The sequence below is a fragment of the Barbus barbus genome (genome assembly GCF_936440315.1).
Source record: "Barbus barbus genome assembly, chromosome: 4".
NCBI classification, from domain to species: Eukaryota; Metazoa; Chordata; class Actinopteri; order Cypriniformes; family Cyprinidae; genus Barbus; species Barbus barbus.
In genome coordinates this window covers 2,114,037-2,140,083 of record NC_136732.1, presented here as the reverse complement: position 1 = coordinate 2,140,083, position 26,047 = coordinate 2,114,037, and the positions used below count along the sequence as shown (strand labels likewise).

Below are 26,047 nucleotides of genomic sequence, written 5' to 3'. Positions count from 1 at the left end.
ATGAATTAATGTTTTATAATGTATTACCTGTGATTATAATTTTCATGAGATTATTGCATTGGATTGCATATAAAAATAATCTTTTATTTACAGAAAGGTGTTTTTATATACAATAGTTTGCCCTAAAATAGTTTTTAGAAATTGGTTCTGTATAGAAACCCTGTTGAGAGTGCTTCGAAGGTTCGTCTACTCATTTCTTATCAAAATGGTCATTGATTTAATGTATGTGTCTGTTCAGGGTTCGCTTTCAGTCTCTGTGGACTTCACAGGAGAGCAGTAGAAATTCAGAAGAGAGTGTGAGACAGACAGGAAGTGAGAAGACGAATCCAGCCGCTCACATGCCGACCGCTGGCTTTCTCCAGATACTGCTCTGCTGCTCTCTGGTTTGGACAGATGTATGTGTTGCACATATGGCGCTGCTCGTATCTGTCCGTGCCGCGCTCACACCTGTTCCACACAGCTGCCCCGCAAAGCTATCCATTCGCTCCAGCTCTGAGTCTGAACACAGCTGCAGTGCATTCTGGGATCAGCCTACAGAGCACAACTGTCTCCTGATTAAAAGCCTTCAGCCTAACAGTGTCTAGAAACTAAACTGTGTGTGCACGTGTTATTTCAAATGGCGGTTTCTTCAGGGTAAATGTGTTAGTTTGTGTCAGTAGTGCACTGAATTACCACACAAATCTTGCATAGTTTTAGTTTCAGGTTAAGCGCATGTAAGCCGTCTATGTACTGTAGATCCCTCGTGAAAAAGAAGTGCGCTTAATTGTACTGAATGTGCACTTTAAATCGGTCCCACTTTATATTAAGGGGCCTTAACTACTATGTACTTACATTTAAATGAATAATTTGATACAATGCACTTATTGTGTACATAAAGGTATTTTAAAATATAAGTACAATGGAAAAACATGTATGTACTTATATCTGTAATTACATTTATAATTACACTGTTGACCCATCCTTAAACCTACCCATAGCACCAAACCTGTCCCTAACCTTACCTCAATAGCAGCAACAGTGTTTTGCAATACAATATGACCACAATAAGTACATTGCACTTATTTTTTGATGTAAGTACATAGTAGTTAAGGCCACCTAATATAAAGAGTGACCGTAATAATGTCAAATGAACAGTTTTTATTTAAAAGTACATTTTAAATCAAGCTGTAGATCAAGAATTATACTTATTTTGATATGTTGAATAACATACTGAAGCTCATATTAAGTACTTGATTGGTGAATTATTTAAATATAATATATTTTAACAAAAATGGGTTACATTTTATTTTAAGGTGTCCTTGTTATACATTTAAGTACTGAGTAATATTACTTAACTATATGTACTTACTATATGGTTATGATTAGGGTTACTTGCATGTAATTTTGCATAATTTATTGTTATTATGCAACAAGGACACCTTAAAATAAAGTGTTACCGATTTTACTTTACCATATATGCTTGTCAGTGCATTCGACAGAAACATTACATTCAGTTCAGACTTAAGTATTATTGTTTTTAAAGTATATTATTTCTCTAATAAATTTGTGTTTAAAAAAAAAAAGTGTGCTTGGAGCTGTATTTTGGATCTGTGATATCAAGAGCAATCCCAATATAGAAATCAACTGGATGACAAAATATCCTGATATTTATATAAATATTTTTGTTGTGGGTGAAAACTGTGTGTGTGTGTGTGTGTATGTTAAGTTACATAATTTTTTTTCCATCTGGTATATAATATCTCCTCTCTAACACAATAGTAGCTTGATAAGAAATGTTGAAGCATGTTGATGTCCTCCGGAGCGACTGGACGCAAGTAAGCGTGTGTTTCAGCAGCGTGTCGGATCGCACATGCTGTCCTCAGAGCAGGAGGAAGAGATGGAGCACGGGGTGTGAAACCAAACCCCAAACAAAACAGCCAGCGCTTTTACACACACACACACACACACACACACACACACACACACACACACACACACAGAGACAGAGCTCCTGTGCTAGAATATCTGCCACTGTCAATCTGTAGTGTGTGGAGCTGTTTTTACATCAGTATACAGTATTTCTGCTTAAAAGAGAAAATACTATTTTTGTTGGGTTTTCCATTACAAATATCTAAACGTTCTTGAATCAAGAGGCATTTACTTGAGAAGCGACTTCAAATATTAAGGATTGTTTTCTGAAAAATGTATCCAAATTTCTGCCAGTGGTGCAGGAAAAATAATATTGTTTTGCCTTTGAATTAGGATGAATTTTCTTGACCCATTTGTAGATTTTTGCTGTTGTTGTTTTAAATTTTTCAGAAAACAAGACTTTATATTTTAAGAAAATCATTTTTTGCAGTGTACATTTTGATGCCACGTACTTCATGCCATAATAGCTGTACTGATGAAAATCTACTAATTGGTATTTATTTTTGTTATTATTACTAATAATGTTTGCATCATTATGGCCTGGCTTCACAGACAGGGCTTAGACTAAAGCAAGATTAGGCCATTATTCAATCAGGACATTTTTTATTAAACCTGCCTCATAAAAAACATTCCTGGTGTGCATCTAAAGACAAAACAAAGGCACTGGTATATTTTAAGATCAGTCAGTTTAAGTTGGCTTTCAGTTGAAACAGCTCAGACTTACACTTTAGTCTAGGATTAGGCTCAAGCCTTGTCTGTGAAACCGGGGGCATATGATGTTTGAGAACAGATACAGATCATATTTACTGTATTTGTCAAATATTATGGACTGATTCTAGCCTTCAAAGAGGTCCTGAAGTAACAGAAATCTTAATCATTTGTCTTTACAGGATGAATCTTTCACTTTCACATCACATTCATACAGTTTGTCGTGATAATTCATATTATTGTCACAATTTTGAGAATTTATGCCTATTTAGGGCCTAAACAGAAAACATTTTTATATTAACAAGATTTGAAAGTAACATCAACAAAGACATCATGCATGTACAGTACGGTGGAGCCAAGTAACATTCATTGAAGGATGAAAATTGAAAACAGGTGGTGGAAAATCCCATAATTATATCAAGAATTATTCCTCAGTGGGGAGTGTGATGACGATACAGCCGTTTCACGACTGGATCCATACCTTCATCAAGGTTTCCGTTTCTCTAAAGACTCGTATCCTCCAGTCAACCGAACACACTCTGAGATAAACCTGAGATTAAAAAAAGACCAGGATGAGCGTTAAAACAGCAGATTTCTCCTCAGTTTGATCTCTCCAGAGCTCCTAAAGCCCCTTCTGCCGCTCTGAGCTGAAGATATGCCACAGCCACTTATTTTAAGCAGAAATAGCTTGTTTTTATATCACTAATAAAAAAAGAATACACACACTCATTGAATCTAAAGAAATGACTGAAGAATGCAGGATGTATTGAGCCTATTGCATTGTAAAAGTGTGTAATATTCAGTCTATTGGAAAATATGTACAGCAGATCCTATTACAAAGCTCCACGTTGTGGCTGTTTGCTCAGAGATCTGGCCTGAGGTTGTATGACACAGACGCTTTACTCGTGTGTGAATGGGAGAAATCACAGCAGCTTTAGTCCCACCGTCCAGGTAAAAGAGCCAGTGGCCTGTTCACCCTGCTAAAAAAGAAGCCCATCACAGAAATTCCAATGTTTCCATTAAAATACCGTTATAAACCATTAGCTTTTTCCAGTAAAACCATTACAAAATTCCTGTTTGTTTCCTTCTCAAGATGTTTAACTGATGGACTGGAGTGGTGTGGATTACTGTGAGGTTTTTATCAGCTGTTTGGACTGACGGCACCCATTCACATCCATAGGTGAACAAATGATGCAATGCTACATTTCTCTAAATCTGATGAAGATACAAACTCATCTACATCTCGGATGGCCTGAGGATGATGAGCACGTTCTCATTTTGGGGTAAACTATTCCTTTAAGCAATGATAATGTCCCGAATGTTCATACATTTACTGTACTGAAGCAAAATAAAAGTCATCAATTATTCAGTGGTGTAAATGTCTTATTTACTTTCAAAACGTATGAACTTTAAACAAAAGTGAACTTCCTAAATGCTTGTTTTTGAGGTGAAAGCAGTCTGTTCAAATATAAAACGATTCACCTCTAGTTTATAGTGTTGTTCAACGACAGCGGTTTCATTTGAAATGTAACGTTTTCACAAAAGTACTAAATTTCTTAGTCACATTTTCCAAAGTTTTTCTGTCAGACCCACAAAGATTGTGCAAAATGGGACCGTGTTTAGACCTACATTTACCACACACAACCTTATTTAGTTTATATTTATATAATTTATACATAATGATGTCTCCAAAATACCTCAAGGGCTACAGTTCACTGCTTGTTTTTCTGGCTGTTGTTTAATTAGCATGTTTATGTCTAACGACTTCATTAATCTCCTAATGACTGAGGAAATGATCGTAAGTGAACATAAGTCTTCATCTCTCCTCTACTGTACAACCGCCATTCTACACCTGATTTTATCCAAATTTGAATTCATTGCTTGAATACTGAATTATTGTTTTGTTTAATGTTGGATGACTAAATTAAAGCTCTGTAATCATGTGTTAATATCATGCACTTCTCACAAAGAGTCATCACATCTTAAAGCAGAGGACATTTTCAATATCTTTCTTTTTATTGCAAACAATATGATACAAAAGATAAGCTTCTTTTAAGACGGTGGCATGTTTTACAGTTTTTTTTAATGACATAAAAAAACAAGGGAAAAGAAATAAATGCTGGTGTGTTTTTGTAGAGATGTAGCCAACAGCCTGCAGAAGTCAACATGTTTGAGAACGAAAAAACAAAAACACAAGTTCCAGTTGTTTCTATTGAAGGCTTGATCACAATTAGAAGTCAACTAGATTACCAAAAGAACATTTTAAATGGAAACATTAACAAATGATAAATAAACGAGATGGTTAAAGTTTGCACTACAACTAAATCGTAATCGTCTCCGGAAACGTTTCATCACAAATTAGTCGTACGAAGCCCAAGTAAATGATAAAACGCAAATAGTATTACTTTCAAGTCCAATGAACGCTAATGAATAAATTAAAGAGGTTAAGACTGGAGGAATGACCAATGGCGAGCTGCGGAGGAGCCTCAGGTCAAAGGGACTTCCCGTTCCTCCTCCAGCAGCGAGATCTCTATAGGCACAGACGGACTCTAGAGGCAGTTTTCACAGAAACGAGAGATATGGCAACGCTTAGGCACGGACTCTAGAAGCAGTCGACTGTACATCTGACGATTCAACAAGTTGTAAGAAACCCCCACAAATATACACAGAGAAAAATATCAGGCAAAGGAGTCTTTACAAAAATATCATCAGACAGCTGTGCACGAATCCCCCGACACAACTGAGAAAAACACACACATACACAGTACATACTAAAATAATTATCTGGAATCTGTCCTCACAGAGGATTCTCTTGTCTTATTATATCTAGAAAAATATAATCACAACTCCGAGCGGTTCTACAAAAGGCACAGTCGGGAGCCATTCCCTCAGTTTCAGTACGTTTAGTCCCTCAGGGCCTGGACAGCTGGGTGTAGACGGGCTGCTGCTCCCAGTGCTGTGGACTGTGCGCCTGCGGCAGCGTGTCGGCGATCGGGGTGTACATGGGCCGCTGGTAGCTGAAGGCGGGGGTACTGGCTGTAGTAGGAGCCGGAGGGGCTCTGGTGCTCGGCGTAGTCGTAGTGCGCGCGACCGACAGCAGGGTACGAGCTGGCGCTGCTGCTGTAGTGCTGCAGGTTGAAGGAGCCGTAGGCCACGTGCTGTGGAGAGCCCTGCTGCTGCTCGCTGTAGTGACTGGGGCTCAGCTGCTCCGTCTTGATCTGCGTCCTCTGCTGGCCTTGGCTCTGCTCGCCGCCGCTGGCCATCGAGTGCTGTTTGGACACCCAGGTGCCCCCGGGCTGACCGCCGAGGCCGAAGCCGGCGGGATACGCCTGCGCACCGCTGCTAACCCCAGGGTGTCCATGAGGAGGCAGGTACTGGTCGAACTCGTTGACGTCGAACGGCTCCATATTGGAGATGACGTCACTGCTCAGCTCACCGATGTCCACGGCACCGAAATCGATGCCCTCCTGCAGCGGACGGCCCTCGCGCTTCAGATCCACTTTGCTGGACGGCAGGTCTGTTTTGGGGGTCGTGGGAGGAGTGGGGGGACCCTGGGACTGACCTGGACATAAGAATGAAATCACATTGAACTATACATGAACTAAACTGAATAGAGTGTTACTATCATTCTCACTCTAATCACTGAATTTACTCTAACAAGCGAACTGAATCTTAAGATTATGCTTTGATTATGTTAGACGTCCCCCACTTGTTGCTGCTGTGGTTTTTTGCTTTGTTATGTTTAGTTGGGGTTGTTATGGTTGTATTGTTTGGTTTCCATTGTACTCTTTTAGGTTAATATATTATGTAAAATATTTTAAATAAAACTACAAATTAACCACGCAGTTCCAGAATTGAGTTGCAGACGCAACCAGAAGGTTCAACCAGAGTCCCAAATTATCGTTAAAAATTTTTGCTCTTTTAAAACCAAATACGAGCTCACATGGCGTCAATTACGTTTATACACTGCCTTGAAAACTTTTGTCATTTTCGTATGCGTTTGTCGGGGGGGGTCGTATTCGTCATCCTTTCCTTTCGAAATGCTTGCTATGGATGCGAAAGCGCAGAAAATCGAACCTGATCCGTTTTTTTTAATGATGGATGAACATTTCGGAGGCAGTGTGTAAACGTGCAAAAAATTCGAACTCAGCGTGCAAAGACCTTAAAGCGGCAGTCACACTGCACATTTTTTCGTGACTTCTATTCATGCGTCAGGCTGGAAATGCATGCTTGTGCGAAACGTTTTGCATTTTGTTGCATTTCAAGCTGCGAATTCGCATCACTTAAAATGTGTGACCAACAGCAAATGGATACGTCACAGCATGACCTCCTATCTGAATTAAAAGAACATAAATGTAAAACTGCAACGCTGCAGGAAAGTGTACTAGATTGTATGTTTTTACGCTTTAGACGAATTATTATTTGTTATGTGTTGAATTTAAGTATTTTAAAAAGACGCTGCACAGTGTGACGTCATATTACGACCGTTGCAGCATACGAAACAATTTCACATGCTCAAAGTCTAGTGTGACCGCGGCCTAATAAAGATACACAGCAACGCCAGATAAGAGTTACGAGTTTCCCCGCAGGCTCCAAAGGAGGCATTACATAAGGAGCTGCTGCTAGATGTTGTTAGTCGTGCAAAGGCAGCCATTGGATTAGCATGCTGTTTCTGCTTGAGAGTCAAGTACCTGAGTGGTCTCCTGGAGAGTGCACTTCGCCCATGCTAGACGCCGGAGAGTCGGCCTGCTGCAGGGCTTTGAAGATGGCGTTGGGGGAGATGTGGGTCTGCTCGCCGTCCTCGCTCTCGCTCTGGCCGTTCTTCACCGATTTTCTCCGTCTGGGCTGGTACTTGTAGTCGGGGTGGTCTTTCTTGTGCTGCACCCTCAGGCGCTCGGCCTCCTCCACAAACGGACGCTTCTCTCCCTCGTTCAGTAACCTACAAATATCCACCAGAAATAACCAATGCTCAGATTACTTTCTTTGTATTCTTCAATTAACAATACACAAACTTTAACCTGTTAACCTTCAACCCCATTTGTGGCCTCGCAGGTGAAAATAACCTACCTGAATTAAAATGGTAACAGTTTGTGACAAAGTGTGCTTACACAAACAAATTAGGTATCTTTTGAAAGAAGAGACTCTGGGCTTTACTATCTATCATCCAGAGTTGATAATGCTCAAAAAGATAAAAAGTTATAGACACTGACGTCCCTTGAAAAATATTTTTCCACACTGAATGTTTTTTTATTTCATATACAAATACATGAAATAAGTCCTGGAGCAATCCAGAAAAGTAATGGATCGAAAGCCACATGTCTCATGTGTTCATATTTCAAATTTGAAGAAGATACCATGAAAAATGAGATTCCTGCAATATTTTCTGAAACTATTTATAGTCCCCCCACCCCCCTGTTTGAGGAAAAATAACCACCAAATGGATTACAGAATTATACAAGCTATTTTAGTCATTGTACATGTTCCTGCATAGTTTTTCAATTATAAAATAATAGACAGATTTATTTGAGCACTAAAAAATACAAAAATAATTATTTGAGTAATAAAAAAGGAAAAAAAATAGAAAAAAATGCTTTGTATATAGTATGTATACTGAAGTATTGTTCGTTATTCGTTATTACAATGATAAATATCACTGCCAGACGTGAAGTGATATTGCCAGACATGGTCATAGAGTCAGTAAACACACGCTGATGTGCTTCCATTCAGATTATAATCAAACAGATGGGCCATATAATCAATAATAGCTGATCAATGAATCACAATGATAGCCGTCATAGAGTCGCTAATAAACACGCTGATGTGCGTCCATACAGATTATAATCATGCAGACACGGCCACATTCCCCACACAATACACACACACACACATATAAAAAATGTAGAAGAAAAAAAAAACAGTTTTTTATGGATAAAGCAGATCGCTAAATTGTGCCCCGCTCAGATGACAGCGTGCGTCACAGAAGCGTCACTGCCGGCTGGAGGGAGCGCCAAATTCAAATAATCTATATTCCGCTTTTCTGAGACTTTTTTTTCCGTAGACGGTCTCATTATATTTGTAAGACCGTATTCTACAACATCGTTTTGTTTTTTTACCACCAAGACGCTGTTTTTGAGCGTAATTTATTCCATAACGGACGCGAACAATAACTCTCTGAAGAAATGAAATGTAAACAAAGGAATATTCATCCTTATTACAACGTTATTGTTTCGCTGGACTAAAAGTGCTCGCTGGGATGTTTTTCTGTGGACCCTTACCTCTCTAACTAAACTGGGATTTCAGCAGTGGACGCGTTTGTGGCTCGTTATTACAATGATAAAGGTACGTACGGCTTTTTTACTCTGCGTGTTTGGATGTGTACTGCTTACACAAATGTAGCAAATTTGTGCCACTCATTCCTTATAAGCTTTCCATCGAAAAACAGCGATCTGTCGTCGATGCTTGAGGCTTAGACCCTCAGAATGATATAAAGTTTGTCAAGATTAACTTTGTATTGTTTTATAACCATTGCATAATAATGCTATAAATCAATGCAATGCAATACTACTACACAAAGTTTTCCCAAGTTTGCTAAATGAATCAGTATTGCTCTGACTTCTGGAGCAGTCCTAAACAAACAAAACGAAACAAAGTAAAATAAAGTGAGCTCTCTCTCTTACCGCCAGAGTTTTCCGAGGGTCTTGCTGAGCTCGGCGTTGTGCAGGTGTGGATACTGATCCGCCAGCTTCCTGCGCGCGGCTTGAGCCCAAACCATGAAGGCGTTCATGGGTCTCTTGACGTGCGGCTTGCTCTTGCTGGAGCCGTTCACTCGCACAGGCATGGGCACCAGGGTCCAGTCGTAGCCCTTCAGCACCTGGGACACCGCGTCCCTGATGCACACGGGGAACTTGTCTCCCTCCTCGTCCTTCTTGAAGTCTGTGAGGCGGCTGCTCTCGCTGTCCGAGCCCGATCCGGACGCGGAGTCCTCGGACATGCTCGGGCTGGGCGCGTCGGAGAGACTCTTGTCCTGCTCGGCGCTCATCTTCAGGCAGGAGTCGAAGAGATTCATGCAGAAGAGCGAGTGTTGCGCGCCTGTAAAATCCTCCTGCGGGAGTTCAGAGCGGTGCGTAAAAGCGCAAAAGTGTCCAAAGTCCCTCAGAGCTGCTCAGATCGGGTGAGTAAAGTCACACGGCGCCACATATATATCACTGAGACGAGGACAAATCCTGACTGACTGACTGACTGAGTGTGTGTGTGTGTGGAGATGTGGAGAGGTTCTGCTATCTCTCTCTCTCCAAATCACATCACTTATATAGGATGGAGAAGGAAAGAGGAGGAGCAGAACCCGATCTCTCTCTCTCTCTCTCTCTCTCTCTCTCAGGCTCAGACTAACCAAACACACCAAAACTAAGAAAAAACATTATCAACACGACACACTATTATATAATATAAAATATACATTATATAAAATGAAGAGTTCAAATGCAAAAGCTGTTTAAAATGTTCTTGTAATATGAGCAGTTTTATCAGGCTCCTATGTGTAGGTTCAGTCATTTCACTTTAATGCCATTGAAAATAACCTATTTATTGCCATTAAAGTGAATTTATAACATAAAATGTGTTTTATTTTGCATGCACAGTTTAATGTTTGCGCAGCATGCATTATTTATGTAGTAAATGCTTGATGTGCTTCTGCTTTTGTTACTTTTATACATAAATATGATGATGTCTCAAGTCTTCTTCTGTTTTCAATCTGAAGTCACTTTTTGGATTTCTTCATGTCATGCATGTAACTGTGACAGAGGGGTTATCTCGGTTATGTTGCTGGTGTGTGTGACAGAGGGCAGGTCTGTTCGCTGTAGGACCGATAGGGGGCGACATACGTTCAGAGACTCACTCACCACTGCTTTACTCCGGATAAACCTTTCTTTTTCTCATGACTACAAATTAGTATTTTGCACGTTTCTGTAAATAATGATGGAAATGTTCATTGGCTTTTTGTATAGACAAGAATTTGCGCCTGATATTGACTTTAGAAAAAAAAAACCCTGATGAATATTTATCCTAACCTTAACGCCTCTTGGATTGATTAACAACAACAACATAAAAATCTATTCATATTTACAATTTATTTACTTCATGAATATTTTTTTGCATTTGTATATTTTTGTTTACTTGTTATCGCCATTGTTTTAAATGTATATTTTAGCCTTTTTATTTCGGTTAAATTTTGTGAAGCTTAGGATGTGTTTAAAAAAAAAAAGTGTATATTCATGAGCTGTCAAACTCTTTACTGTTATAAATGACTTAGTTTATAAATCCTGAGAGCATAGCAATAGTTAAAAAACAACAGCGACAGCAATATAATAAATCTCTGATAGTGGGGTAAAATAGAGATTGCTCCGTTACTCTCGGCCTCCCTGTGTTTATTTGTGCAAGTAATGTTGTGGAAATGTAATTTTGGGCAGAATGTGGTCTACACGTGTTCCTCGTGAGCTACCTGAAATATCACGTTTAATAGATCACAGATGTGCGTCTGCCAAATTACCACAATTACCTCAGGAGGAAAGCCACGCTTTTACACCACTTTTTATATCATGGATATTAAATGGCCAAATCACCAGCACTACCGTTCAAAAGTCTGGTGTCAGTAAGAGCTTTTCATGCTTTTGAAAGAAGCTGCATTTATTTGTTAAAAATACAGTAATGTTTAAAATTTAAAACAGCTGTATTCTATGTGAATATCTATTAAACTCTAATTCATTTCTGTGATGCGCAGCATCATTACTGCAGTCTTCAGTATCACATGATCTTCAGAAATCATTCTCATATGCTGCTCAAGAAACATTTCAGATTTGTAGCAATGATGAAAACAGTCATGCTGCCCAGTATTTCTGTGCAAACTGTGATGCAGTTTATTTTTCAGCATTCACAGATGAATAAAAAGTTCAAAAGAACAGTATTTATTTGAAATAGGAGTCTACTGTAACATGTGACCAATTTAATGCATCCCTGATTAATAAAAGTAACACTTTATATTAAGGTGTCCTTGTTACATGTGCTTATAACAATACATTATGAGTAATTGCATGCAAGTAACCCTAAGACAAACCCTTATCGTAAGTGCATGTAGTTAATTAATATTACTCGGTGCTTAAATGCATAATTACACTGTAACAAGGACAGCTTAAAGTAAAGTGTATCCATCTATCTATACAGTAGTTGCTTTCACACACAGATATCAGAGGTGTGGGTGGTTGTGCGGTCTGCAGGAACTGATACAGCACGTCCCTCCTTCTTCTGCATACGCTGGGAAACTTCTCAGCTTGATTTCGAGCCCCAGTGTTAAAAACTGGGAGGCAAACAGTGAAAGTCAACTGCTAAATCATCTCGCAGATTCTGTGGCTGTCAGCTGAGGGCCTCGCTTGCTCTGTGTGTGTGTGTGTGTGTGAAGTACGGCGTTCATGCTTGTGTGGTTCCTTCCTATACTTTCAAACGCAGTGTTTGTGGACAACCCTAAGTGATGTTATCGAACAGTGAGATACTCAAATACAGTCATGGCTTCTCCTGAAAGCTCATCATTGCCTGGATCATGACAGCGTTAGATGTGCTGTAATTACAGATATATAGGATACAATTTTTTTTTTACATATGTGACCCTGGAGCACAAAAGCAGTCATCAGTAACACAGGTATATTTGTAGTAATAGCCAACAATACATTGTATGGATCAAAATTATACATTTCTCTTTTATGCCAAAAATCATTAGTATATTAAGATCATGTTCCATGAAGATATTTTGCACATTTCCTACCATAAATGATTTTGATTAGTAATATGCATTGCTAAGAACTTCATTTGAACAACTTTAAAGGAGATTTTCTCAATATTTAGATTTTTTTGCACCCTCAGAATCCAGATTTTCAATAGTTGTATCTCAGACAAATATTGTCCGATCATAACAAACCATACATCAATGGAAAGTGCATTTATTCAGAAAAATTGACACATTTTATGAATTCATTTATACAAATGAGTTCTTATGAACAGTTTCATTGAACCAATTGAACAACACCGTTGAGCAGTTCTTCTTATGTCATCAGGTAATAGCTTCTCTAGCACTCTGGCATTGTGGTATACGAAGCCAAACACTTTTAAATAAGTCATATGTAGGCATTCACTGCAGATTATGTTTAGCAGATTTAGTATTGTGGATCTGCACATATAAAAACTACATTTAAATATAATCTGCAAAAATGCAATTAAGAATATTTAAATTAATATAGGCCTACATCTATCTGTGAAGTTTTTGCATGTTTTCATAAAACATTATTGACAAATGACAAGACATTTAGTCAACAATAGCATATTTCTAGGACATTTTTTTAATGTTTCTGTGTAATGTTAACTTACGAACAGCTGCAACTGTATTTACGAGTTGAACGCAACCATAAAGTGGTAATTACAAGTGAGAAACTCAGAGGTTTCTTTAAGCCCAGAGTTTCCACACGTCTGAAATGTCGATGTGGTCGTAAAGACGTTCTGCGTCTAAATAAATGCAATTCATGTCAAGAAAAAAAGAGACAGAAGCAGGCATTAAATACAGTGGCATGCAAAAGTTTGTGAACCCCTTGCAGAATCTGTGAAAATGTGAACAATTTTAACAAAATAAGAGAGATCGTACAAAATGCATGTTATTTTTTATTTAGTACTGTCTAGAGTAAGATATTTTACATCAAATATGTTTACATACAGTCCACAAGATAAAAAAAAATCCTTTGTTAACCCTTGCTTCTTAATACTGTGTGTGGTTACCTGGATGATCCACGACTGTTATTTGTTTTGTGATGTTTGTTCATGAGTCCCTTGTTTGTTCTGAACAGTTCACGTCCTGCAGATTCTTCAGTTTTCTAGCATCTTTTGCATTGTTGAACACTTTCCAGCAGTGACTGTATGGTTTTAAGATCCATCTTTTCACACTGAGCACAATTGATGGACTCAAACACAACTATAAAAAAGGTTTAAACATTCACTGATGCTCCAGAAGGAAATACGATGCATTAAGAGCCGGGGGTGAAAATTTGGGGTGATTTTGAAAATTAAGGTTAATTGTAGTTAATTTGTCTTCCAGGAAACATTCAAGTATCTTCTGTTGCTTCTGAAAGTACTAAATGAAAAAAAATAATAATAATAATTCTACAAAATAAAATAAAAATTGGACATCATCATCCTGTTCAAAAGTTTTCACGCCCTCGGCTCTTCATGCGTGTTTCCTTCTGGAGCATCAGTGAATGCGCTGATTTTCACATCCCTAAAAACCTATAAAAGCAAAAGTGCACTGATGCCCATTCTTACTCATCATTTTGTAGATGTAGAGTTGAAAAACTGCTGATTTTTTTTGTTGCTCCAGTCAAAGTGACTGTAATTATGACTTCCTCGTAAATATGACGTTCCCAGGAGGACTTGAACGCACAATTACTATTGTGACAGGATCATTAAGATTCGTAAACTAGTCAGAGTGGTTCATTACAAAGAAAGCACTCATCAGTTGTTCCAGGATCACATTACTCTTCTGTTTCTTGACTCATTTTAAGACAGACACAAGTCTGAGAAAACGGTTGATGGACTGAGTTGAATCAAGTCATGAACTTTTCCAACCGATTCAGTGTGATTTGGTGAACCCAATCTCCTGACTCTAGAAGTGCGGATCGGTGAGAACATCTGTGGTGGATTCTAGACTCCCTCTGTGTTCCCACAGCAGGGCTGACTGAAGAGCACCTCTAGAGACTGTTGCATTAAGTGAAAGAGCAGCTTATTTGGCTTGTATCTAGTAGAGGCTGAGTGAAGAATGTGAGGAACTCCCTCCCTGCTGTATGGATGGGCAGACCTTTCCTCTAGGAGAAACAGAAAAAACAAGAGGAAACATGAAGGCAGGAACGGAAAGATGATGCAGTCTGTGGCCTAGACTTGTGAGAAATGACTTTGCACCTGTCCGCTACTTTCCCCTCAGAAGTGCCAGCTTCCACAGGCCTGCCAGGATGGACACACCTGGCCGTTCGGACGGGGATCGCTCTCCTCGTTTCCCAGCCCGGGGTGTTGTCACACTGCTCCGCTCGGACTGCTGTCTCTGGGCGTTTGCCGGCCGGATCAGAGCGCAGCCACACACGGGCTGACTGTTGACACACAGCATTTTGGAGAAGCTAACGTTTGAACAAGACTTATCATGGGCCTGACACCTTCAGAAGGCACCACTCAAATGATCCCACAATGTTTCTTCACACTTCCCCGACAGCCCCCACCACAGCTGGCAAAATGGCAGCCTCTTCAAGATAACTCAGTAGAGCTACTGAGAAATATGTGACTCATGCGAGAGTGCAAGTCATTTACTGACACAAGTAATTACTTCACAAAGTAACTTTTTAGTACACCTACAATTAACAAACAATAAGTCACGTATGTTATAAATAGGCACCTACGCACATTATTTAACCCCTCTGCGTTTCAGGTGGAGCATTAGTCGTTAATAGACTAGAAGTTGATGTAACACTTTAGTTTAGGGAGCAATTCTCACTATTATCTAGTTGCTTAAAAGCATGCCTATTATTAATATATTGGCTGTTTATTAATACTTGTAAAGCACATATTCTGCATTAATAGTGAGAATTGGTCCCCAAACTAAAGTTTGACCGAAGTTGAATCCTAGAACACAATTATTTGTCTGTTTAGGTGTCTGAGTGCTGCCATAAATATTACATTAATATTACAGCAAAGAACTTCCTAAACCACCTGTTAAAAAAAAAACAATAGAAGCCCAATGGAAACCATCACAGAAATTCCAATGGTTTCCATTAAAATACCATTATAAACCATTAGCTTTTTCCAGTAAAACCATTACAAAATTCCTTTTTGTATTGTGTTTTGGGCATTTTTCCAATAGGATTTAACATCCCACCAATAGAATGCATCACATACCAGTAGACACCATTATAGTTTCCATTAAAACCAATACAATTCCCATTATAACCATTAAATCCATTACATTTTCTATTGTGTTTTGGGCAGGGTTCAATTGTTTTTTTCAGCAGGGCAGTCATCTGTCGTCTATGACTCTTTCTAGCATTCAGATTGCCATTATTTTGAATAATGCAAATAAGAGGTAAAATACTACTATGATTTATTTAGAACTGAAAAATGACACAATGTCCCAACCAGACGCAAAGATTCCAGTGACAAGAAATGTGTCTGTCGCAGCTGAACGCGGAAACGGCGTTGTGTTTCATTTTGTGGTCACTGGCATTTCCATCCTTGCAACTCTCTAACCCTCAGTAAGAGAAATAGTGGCTGATAATTCTGCTTAGCTTAGCAACCAAAGCCATTAATGCCACAGAAAACACTTTTTATGTTTATTATTTTCCAGCTTATAGAATAGTGAGCCTGTGTATCATAGATTAATTATTCAAACATATGAACTCTTCTATTATAAAACTAGGAATTTCCCTGGAAGAATCTGGACACTGTATATTTTCAGCTAAGTAATAAAGCCATAAAGCAGCAGTCAATGTTTGGCCTTCACTTTTACGGCCCTATAATTGCTGTTGCACAGTTCCTTGTGTATCTTTCTTGGCTTTGCTCTTTGTTTGAAGATACGGCCGTTATCTTGCTCTTATCGGCTTCTGGTTTCGAGTTAAGTGAAACGCCGTGTGGACGCACTGAATGAGGATATTCGTGAGGAGCCAATCACTCCAGATAAAACGGAGCAGACTCCTTGATATTGAAATTGGATTTCTTTGGGAAGTCGTGGCCTAATGGTTAGAGAGTCGGACTTGTAAGCCGAAGGTTGCGGGTTCGAGTCTCGGGCCGGCAGGGATTGTAGGTGGGGGGAGTGAATGTCCAGCGCTCTCTCCACCCTCAATACCACGACTGAGGTGCCCTTGAGCAAGACACCGAACCCCCAACTGCTCCCCGGGCGCCGCAGCATAAATGGCTGCCCACTGCTCCGGGTGTGTGTGTGTGTTCACTGCTGTGTGTGTGCACGTTGGATGGGTTAAATGCAGAGCACGAATTCCGAGTATGGGTCACCATACTTGGCTGAATGTCACTTCACTTCACTCACTCACTTCTGTACAGAAAATGTAAGGAGTAAAATGATCAAATGTTTCAGACTACTTCTTTCGTGCCACTTCCCTTTCTGGTATTCGTGCAGTGATAATGTGAAGCTTGCGGGCTTTACTCATGACATGAGTTGACAGAAGTTACTTTATCACACTAGCATAATTTTAACATGTGATGTAATGCAATGAGTCTTGTGGCTGTACTTTTGAAACCACTTGTGGAGCAATGCCTTGACTTACATCGCAAGAGCTTTATTGCACTGAATGTGCACTTGTGTACTTCAAATCTGAGCAGTATATTCAATTCAATTCAACTTTATTTGTATAGCGCTTTTCACAATACAAATCGTGGCAAAGCAGTTGTCTGAATAGGACCATTTAATGAATCTGTTATCAGAGTGTGTGTGTGTGTCTTTAGGCCTCAGGTTGAACAACTCTTTTACTTTCCTCAGCGGTAATGTCATCTTAATGAAGAAGTGTTGACTAATTATTGCAGACTTCCATATTGATCCTGCAACACCCCCATCTTTTTGCCTGAATATTTATTAATGAGTGGATGTGTTGTTGTCTTGGCTTGTTGCCTGACCTTCTTTCCAAAGCATTTAAGTATTAAAGGAACACTCCACTTGTTTTGGAAATAGGCTCATTTTACGAGTCCCCAAGAATTAAACAGTTGAGTTTTACCGTTTTTGAATCTGATTAGACCATTAGCATCGCACTCAAATATGACTGTAACTACAGAAGAGTCAAGTTTTAAATAGGAAAATTATTGAAACTCTTCAGTCATATTTGAGCGCGATGCTAATGGTCTAATCCGATTCAATGATCTATGCTGGTGGTGGTTGAGGAGAGACACCCCCCCCCCCCCATATGATTGTAAAGCGCTTTGGGTGTACAGCTGTGACACTGTCACACATGACACATGTTTTAACCACTCTATGTATTATAATGATTTTATGTATATTAGAGTTTTAATAGGTTTACATGTTGTCTTAGTCATTTTAGTCCATTTTATTCCTCTTATCTGTTTTATGTGTGTTTGTCTTTAAATGATTATGGGGCTGCCTGTCATGTGAGCAATCACATGACAGGAAACAGGAAATAGCCAGCATAAATGAAGCAGCATGGCAAACAAAAGGGGTTTCTGTCAAGAGGACCAAAACTGGATTGAGGAGTTGCTTTTAAGAACTTACCATTCCAGCAAACCACATCACTTTCATTGGATTATCACTACAGTTGGATTGTATATACACCGGTGGACACTTACACATTGGGACTTACAGCACGCAAGGACTCTTAAGGACTGTTTTATGGTATGGAACCAATGGACTATGCTTTTAACAGCCTAAGGCTTCTTTGTCGTATTGTGTTTTAAGTTCCTGGTAGAAATTGTAAATACACTTCATTTATTCACTTTATTTCTGTTGTCAAATAAAGACTTCAAAACCTCTCACAGTTTAGTCTGACCCCAATTTTATTCTTGTAACGCTACCGATTAGGCCGATTGTTACACAGCAATACACAAAGCGCTATATAAATGCATCATTTATTAATTCATTATGCTAAGCTGAAAGTGCTACTGCCAGACCCGGAAATCGGCCGAATGGATTCAAAAACGGTAAAACTCAACTGTTTAACTCTTGGGGACTTGCAAAATGTTAAAAAAAAGTGGTGTTCCTTTAAGTGTGAAACAGGAAAAAACATCAAAAGTGTTGTCTAACTTGTTGTGTTAGTCTGATAAAGTATGATTAGTAGATGCAACAATCTCTACAAAGTCTGGCGTGAAATGGCTGTGTTGCAGATAAGTAAGTGTCTGGCGTGTGAGTGTGAAGACCTCAGCGTGACTCACGCAGCTGTCTAGAGGTGTGTGTGTGCATGGTTGAACTCACTGATTCAGTTGGAGGTTTGCACTCAGATCTCAGCCCTGGTTCAGTCTGGGTCGACAAACCGCTGTGACTCACGGGTTTATCAGAGAACGCTGTGACCTCCGGTCGAGCTGCTGGGTCGTGGCTCTGTAATTAAGCTTCTAGAGTTCCTATTCACATTCACACAGGTGCGTCACATCAGCTGCACCTCCCCACAGACCTGCTGCCTTTATCAGAGCCTACAGTTACCAACCCTGTTTCTGCAGTGAGATTTAGCTAGCGGCTAATCTGATTTATTTATTATTGTATTTTTAATTAAAACCTGCAGAGCTTTATCTAAAGGTAAAAACACAACTATAGTTAGAAAGTAAAGATGGTCAGACTCCTGATAATTTATCCACTTCACATTAGATTCTGCTTGGGATTCTGGACTGGCAGTAACTCTGTTTCTATAGCTCTGACATGCAATGCATCAATGGGTTTGATTCTCAGAGAATGCATGGTTGATTAAAACGTATTCCTTGAAGTGTAAGGTAAGTTGCTTTGAATAAAAATTGTCTGCTGTTAATTTACTCTCCCTCAGGCCATTCAAAATGTAGGTGACTTTTTTTCTTCAGTAGAACAGTAAAGAAGATTTTTTAGCTGCAATCAACAGGGACCGTCACTTTGAGAGTCAAAAAAAGCAACACAAAATGAATCCCCGTGGCTCCTAACGATATATTGAGGTCTTATGAAGCAAAACAATCAGTCTGTGCAAGAAAATGAACATTATTAACATTATTACCTGTAATGAAAAAAAAATGATTTATTCTTTCGAAACGGTTCTTTTGCATCAGACTGAAACAGCTTGAGCAGCACAAATCTACAAGTTACTCAATCAAATCTTGCTTTCAGACACCTGACAGTCACTCCGACTGGAAATGAGCCAGAATACTAGAGTATCAGATCCTATGATGAATGAACTGATTCAGTGCTTCAGGTTCTCCAACAGTCACTGAACTGGGAAATAGTTTGACTCGGACTGAAGGCCGATGAGCTGCTGATATGTGCATGTGTGAACCGAGAGTTTGAATGACAAAATTAATGTTTTTACAGTTTCTCATGGTTTATGTAAAAACGTGAGCTGATGAAGACGAGTTTATTCACTTGAAATGCTTTAGCCATGTAAAAAATTCACGTTTCACATCATTATTGGGTGCTCTAATAATATACTGTAACTGCATGTGCGTTACCTCATTACATGATTATGAACTGATTAATCAGTCATTTGAATCTGTTCATTGAAACAAACTATCCGAAATAATCAGTTTGTGGAAAAGAATCACATTTTACCTGTTTGCCTGAGGCTCTCGAATACAGGTAATAAATATTGTTGGAAATAATGTTTGGTTTCTTGCACAGACCGAGTGTTTCGCTTCATAAGACCCCAATATATCGTCAGGAAGTCGTGGCCTAATGGTTAGAGAGTCGGACTTGTAATCCGAAGGTTGCGGGTTCGAGTCTTCCGGCCGGCAGGAATTGTAGGTGGGGGGAGTGAATGTCCAGCGCTCTCTCCACACTCAATACCACGACTGAGGTGCCCTTGAGCAAGGCACCGAACCCCCAACTGCTCCCCGGGCGCTGCAGCATAAAATGGCTGCCCACTGCTCCGGGTGTGTGTTCACGGTGTGTGTGTGTTCACTGCTGTGTGTGTGCACGTTGGATGGGTTAAATGCAGAGCACAAATTCCGAGTATGGGTCACCATACTTGGCTGAATGTCACTTCACATTCACATTCACTTCACAGGAGCCACAGGTATTCATTTTGTGTTGGCTGTATATGTTTTTTGATTCTCAATGTGACGGTAGCATTATATTAAAGGGTTAGTTCACCCAAAAATTAAAATTAGCCTGTTTTTTACTCACCCTCAAGGCAAGGTGTTGTAACATGTCCCAAGTTACTTGTATCTTATTTTCTTATTTCTGTATGACTATAGCGGTTGTAGTAATTCTACAGGGCACTAGGGGGCGCTCTAGAGAGCTTGCATACAGGATATAGAGGTAGCTGATAGAGAGAAGGAGATTCGTTTGGTGGAGGGAGCATGTGGTTGTGCTCCCTTTTGCTTCCAAAAAATGTCTGAATCCTGATTGAGAAACCTTGTGGTTTTAGCTCAATCTAAAGGACTCCTTAATATTCTAAATATCTTTAAGCTTGTTTTTACACCGCCCTAGAAGAAGGGAGAGTGTTCATATAGCTGGATATTTATGCTCAAAAGGATTTGGTATGCTGAATTGAGAAGGAAGAAAGTTGGAGTTGGATTGGTGCCTCAAATAACCACATTATTTCAGCGCACTCAATGTTTTCCTATATACTGGACTAAGCCTGCAACGATTGGGGAAGTAGTAACATTTTTTTTACTACCTCAAAGACACTGAACTGTTTATTTATTTTTTTTCTGTTTCTGAAATCAATTGTTTAAGTTTTTGGAGTTTTTTTTTTGTTAATAAGAGGCTTTAAGTTAGATTTGAGCACTAGAATAAACAAGGAGTACACAGAATCAGCTCGGTGGTTGTTTCTTTAATTTAGGCCCCGTCCACACGAAGACGGGTTTCTCTGTATGCGCATACATTTTTTACCGTATAGGCGATTCGTCCACACGAAACCGGCGTTTTCGAAGAGTGAAACCGATCATTTTTGAAACCGGGTCCCAGGGTGGATAAATTTGAAAACGCCGGTTTCATGTTTTCGTGTGGACGGCGAATCCGTATATTTTCTGAAACGATGACGTCATCAGCCCACGTCTCGCCCCTAATCAGACACCGCTACGTCACATAACAGCGACAACAACAACAACAATGTCCGACTACGTGCCTGTGTTCGTGCTGCAGAACCTACTGAGCTCATTAGTTTTATTAAAGCAAAATCTTCTGCTTTGTGTGTTAGTTTATATTCAGCGCGCAAGGTTTACGCACATGGTCCAAGTCTTCTTCTCTGTTTTTTTTGTGTATCTCTGTGGCAGAATTACAGCGCCACTTATTGGTCTGGCATGTGTACTACATCGTTTTCAGTCGTTTTCAGTGATTCCATGTGGACGCAGATATTTCCTGAGACGACTCCGTGTTTACGGAATTTGAGGCAAAAAAAAGATCGGATACGGAGAAACCTGTCTTTGTGTGGACGTAGCCTTAGTAAGATCAAAAGAAATTACTCTGGTAACACGGGAAGTGTTACAGATGGCGCCCGAACAGGGACAACCACCAAATTATCAGAGCTGAAAAACTATTCGGTGTGAATTTTTGATTTTGGAAGTGTTATACTTAGTCTTTGTTAAAAAAAAAAAAACATAAAATGGAGGGTGATGAGATAGCACCTGATCAGGATTTTTCTTCTAAAGCTTTCACTCAGAGAAGAGAACCTGTTCACGAAATCATTGATACCTTTAATGAGCTTTACATTGATTCAGATGATGAAAAAGAAGTAATTGTTACTGAGGACCTACCACCACCACCCCTACCCCTTGATTTTAATGAGGATAGTCACCACGTGTATGGAGTTGATGGCAACCAGTCATGTCACTAACATTGAGGAGCGCCTAGCCAACCTTGAACATCAAGTAAGTGAGCTAGTTAAGGAGACGCAAGTCGCGTTAATGCTAAAATCTCTTCAAGATAAAGTTTTTTTATAAGTTGCAAAGAGAAACTGATAGATTAAAGGAGTGGACTCAAAGCAAGATGGATGACATTGATTGTTTGAAACGCAGAGATAAGCAAATTGAGGAGTGGATGAGAGCTTTTCAACCAACCGTCTCTACACCAGTCACTGATGAGTTACCCAGAAAGTCAGTAATCTATCAAACTCCGGTGAGACGAGTCACAAACAGTCACCAAAGTCAGTCTACTTCATCTCAATTCTCTGTAACCCAATATAATCCTCCAGTAAAGCTGGAGTTTCCTACCTTTGATAGCTCAGATCCTGAAGATGCTGTTACTTTTATAGAGAGAGTGGAAGAATATCTTGATCTTCGTCTTTTAACTAATGAAGAACTCTTGGCTTCACTTTCAGTTGTTTTAAAAGGAACAGGCAAGGACTGGTGGAGAGCAGAGAGAGCTAACATTACTGACTGGAAAACTTTCAAGCAGAAGTTTTTATTCTCCTTCTTAAATGAAGACGCCCAAGAAGTCATTGCTCAGAAAATGGCAAGTCGCAAACAAGGTCCAAATGAAAGCGTCAGAGACTTTGCTTTTAATTATCAAGCCATTTGCCTCCGAAGCAAACCTGAGATGACTGAAGGTGAGATAGTGAAGGCCATTCTTAGGAACTGCAACCCACGCTTGGCATCATTTCTCAGAGGCACAGCTAAAACTGTGGATGATGTTGTTCGTTTGGGGACACAAGTGGAGAAAGATTGGGTAGAGAGTAAGAAGTACTGGACACAAGTAAGTGGTGAAAATCAGAAGAAAAGAGTAACCTCTGAAAAACCAGACCCGAAAACTCATCTTATGATGGTAGACCGAATAGATAATTTCAGTTCACTTCAAACGTCCATTACCATTGATCATAAATTCATCAATGCAGTGATCGACACCGGGAGCACTTACTCTTTGATACAAGAAAAGGTATGGGAGATGTTGAAACCTCAAGCTAAATGTTTGCCTCCCAGTACACAGACTTTCATGCTCGCCAATGGACATCGACAAAAAGCTGTTGGTAAAGTAAGAGAGAGCTGTGAGGTTCAAGGGAAGACGTTTGAAGTACAGTTCTATGTACTCAAGGATGGTGACCTGGTAGTACCGGTTGTTTTGGGATTGGATTTTTTAAAACTGTCACGAATGGTAATAGATTTTAATTCTGATCAATTCTATTTGCCAGATGTAGACACAGCCCCAGCCATTCCTTTTAACTTTCACGTGGCACAACCAAGTAATCACTTTTTTCTTGCACTACCTCTAGAGGAAAACCTCCCGTGTGATGATGCAGATGCTAAACTGATTCACCCGGTAGCTCAAAAGGCTGAGACCTCGCCTGATGTAAAAGTACAGCTGCAAAATCTCATGTTGGAGTGGCCCAAGGTATGCACTCAGAATTTAGGCCGTACCTCACTGGTGAAACACAAGATCATCACTACGGATGAACATCCAGTAAGGAAGAAGCCATATCGTGTGTCAACTACTAAGAATGAGTTTATAGAAGGACAAATAAAGAGTTGTTGGAAAAGCAGATCATTCGTCCATCCATTTCCCCATGGGCATCGCCTGTTGTTGTAGTAGAGAAGAAAGACGGCACTTCTAGAATGTGTGTTGACTATCGTGGCTTGAATGCCAAAACACATTTAGATGCTTACCCTATGCCTCAAATTGTGGACATTTTAGAAACCATGCAGGGAGCCAAGGTTTTTAGCACACTGGATCTGAAATCTGGCTACTGGCAACTGGAGATGGACTCTGCAAGTGTTGAAAAAACGGCATTTGTCACTTCATCAGGGCTATATGAATTTTTATGTCTACCCTTCGGGCTTAGAAACGCTGCAGCATCTTTTCAACGTTTGATGGAACATGTTCTTAGGAAGCATAAGAATCAGTTCTGTATGGTGTACATTGACGACATTGTTTATTCACCAGACATCTCCACTCATCTCACTCACATGCAAGAAGTCTTCACTTGTTTGCATGACGCCGGACTCTCTCTCAACTTAAAGAAGTGCAACTTCATCCAACCTTCTTTGACATTCTTAGGGCACATTGTGTCTGCTGAAGGCGTTAAAACTGACCCTGAAAAGGTGAATGCAGTGGAAAATTTCCCCGTTCCAACTTCAGTTAAAGAAGTCCAGAGATTTCTTGGGATGGCTGGTTGGTATCATCGATTCATTAAAGACTTCTCTTCCAAGGCAGCTCCATTACATACATTGAAGAAAAAAGGTACAAAGTGGAACTGGACAGAGGACTGTCAGAGAGCGTTTGAGGAGATCAAAGAAGATCTTACCAAAGCTCCGATTTTAGCAGTACCAGACTTCACATTGGATTTCAAAGTTCAAACAGATGCAAGTGACACTAGTCTGGGAGCGGTATTGACCCAAGAATTTGATGGTCAAGAACGTGTCATAGCCTTTGCATCCCGTCTGTTGAGAGGAGCCGAACAAGCTTACTCGGCTTCAGAAAAGGAATGTTTAGCTGTGGTATGGGCCGTGGAAAGATGGAGGCACTATTTGGAAGGTAGATGTTTTGAAGTTTTAACTGACCATGCAGCGCTTACGTGGGCTTTTAATCATCCAAAACCTTCCTCAAGATTGGAGAGATGGACAATTCGATTGCAAGGGTTCAATTTTGTTGTTCGTTACAGGAAAGGTCAATGTAATATTGTACCAGATGCACTGTCAAGAAAACATCAATCAGAGACAAATTTAATCATGGTAACCACAGCAATTCATTCATCTACCATCACCAATGATCTTCCAGTGGATCTGGCTCAGCTTGCACAAGCTCAGAAGGCTGATGCTGAATGCTGATGGTGAAGAGCAAGCAACAAAACAAGGATGACACTTTTCTGAACAAATCATTTTTTCCAATAAAATGTGTTCTCAGTGTTCCTGATGGTAAGAAAGGTCAGAAGCTGCCAGTTGTTGTTCCTGCTGTTTTTAGAAACTCGTTTTTAAGATATGCACACGACAATCTATTGAGTGGTCACCTTGGAAGTTTTAAAACTTTAATGAGATTGTTGGATTTTTCTTTCTGGCCTGAGATAAGGAAGGATGTATGGAGATATTGTAGAGAGTGTTTGGTATGTCAGCAACACAAACCTACCACCTCTAAACCTGCTGGTCTATTGCAGAATACTACCATTGTTGAGCCCGGATATATGTTGGGAGTTGATCTGATGGGACCTTTTCCTCGCTGCACCAAACAACATGAGTATCTGATGGTCGTCGTGGACTATTTCTCCAAATTGAGGAGATCTTCACACGATGGGGTACTCCTGCTTTCCTGGTTTCAGACAGAGGAACACAGTTTACTTCCAACCTTCTCAAACTTGTCTGCAAGCAATGGAATGTAACTCAAAAACTAACCAGCGCATATCACCCACAAACCAACCTGACTGAACGAGTTAACCGTAATCTCAAGAATATGATTGCCTCTTACGTACAGGAGAATCATCGTTCATGGGACCAATGGATTTGTGACTTTCGATTTGCATTGAATTCTGCATGGCATGAGAGTACAGGATACTCACCTGCAGAAATTGCTCTAGGGCATAAGCTAATAGGACCATTGGAGAGAGCACTGCAAAATCCACCTGATCCCGACCAACCTAGCTATGATACTGTAGACAGGCAGTCTCAATTGTTTGATCTGGTAAGAGCCAATATGGAGAGATCACAAGCCCGGCAAAAAAAGTACTATGATCAACGGAGAAAGAAGATTGAGTTCTCTGTTGGAGACATAGTTTAGGTGCGATCTCACACCTTATCCAAAGCTGATGATGGG

The 26,047-nt window shown here is 39.9% G+C and overlaps 1 pseudogene across 1 annotated transcript; it reads right to left on the bottom strand.

Annotated features, from left to right (window-relative positions):
- Window positions 1-5,386: 5,386 nt before the first annotated feature.
- LOC306866814 (transcription factor Sox-9-like) lies at window positions 5,387-9,805 on the bottom strand (annotated as a pseudogene). Its single transcript, XR_013785799.1, has 3 exons — window positions 9,294-9,805; window positions 7,308-7,555; window positions 5,387-6,178 (listed from the first exon to the last, which is right to left on the bottom strand). The product of XR_013785799.1 is annotated as a transcription factor Sox-9-like (transcript).
- Between the last annotated feature and the right edge of the window lie 16,242 nt (window positions 9,806-26,047).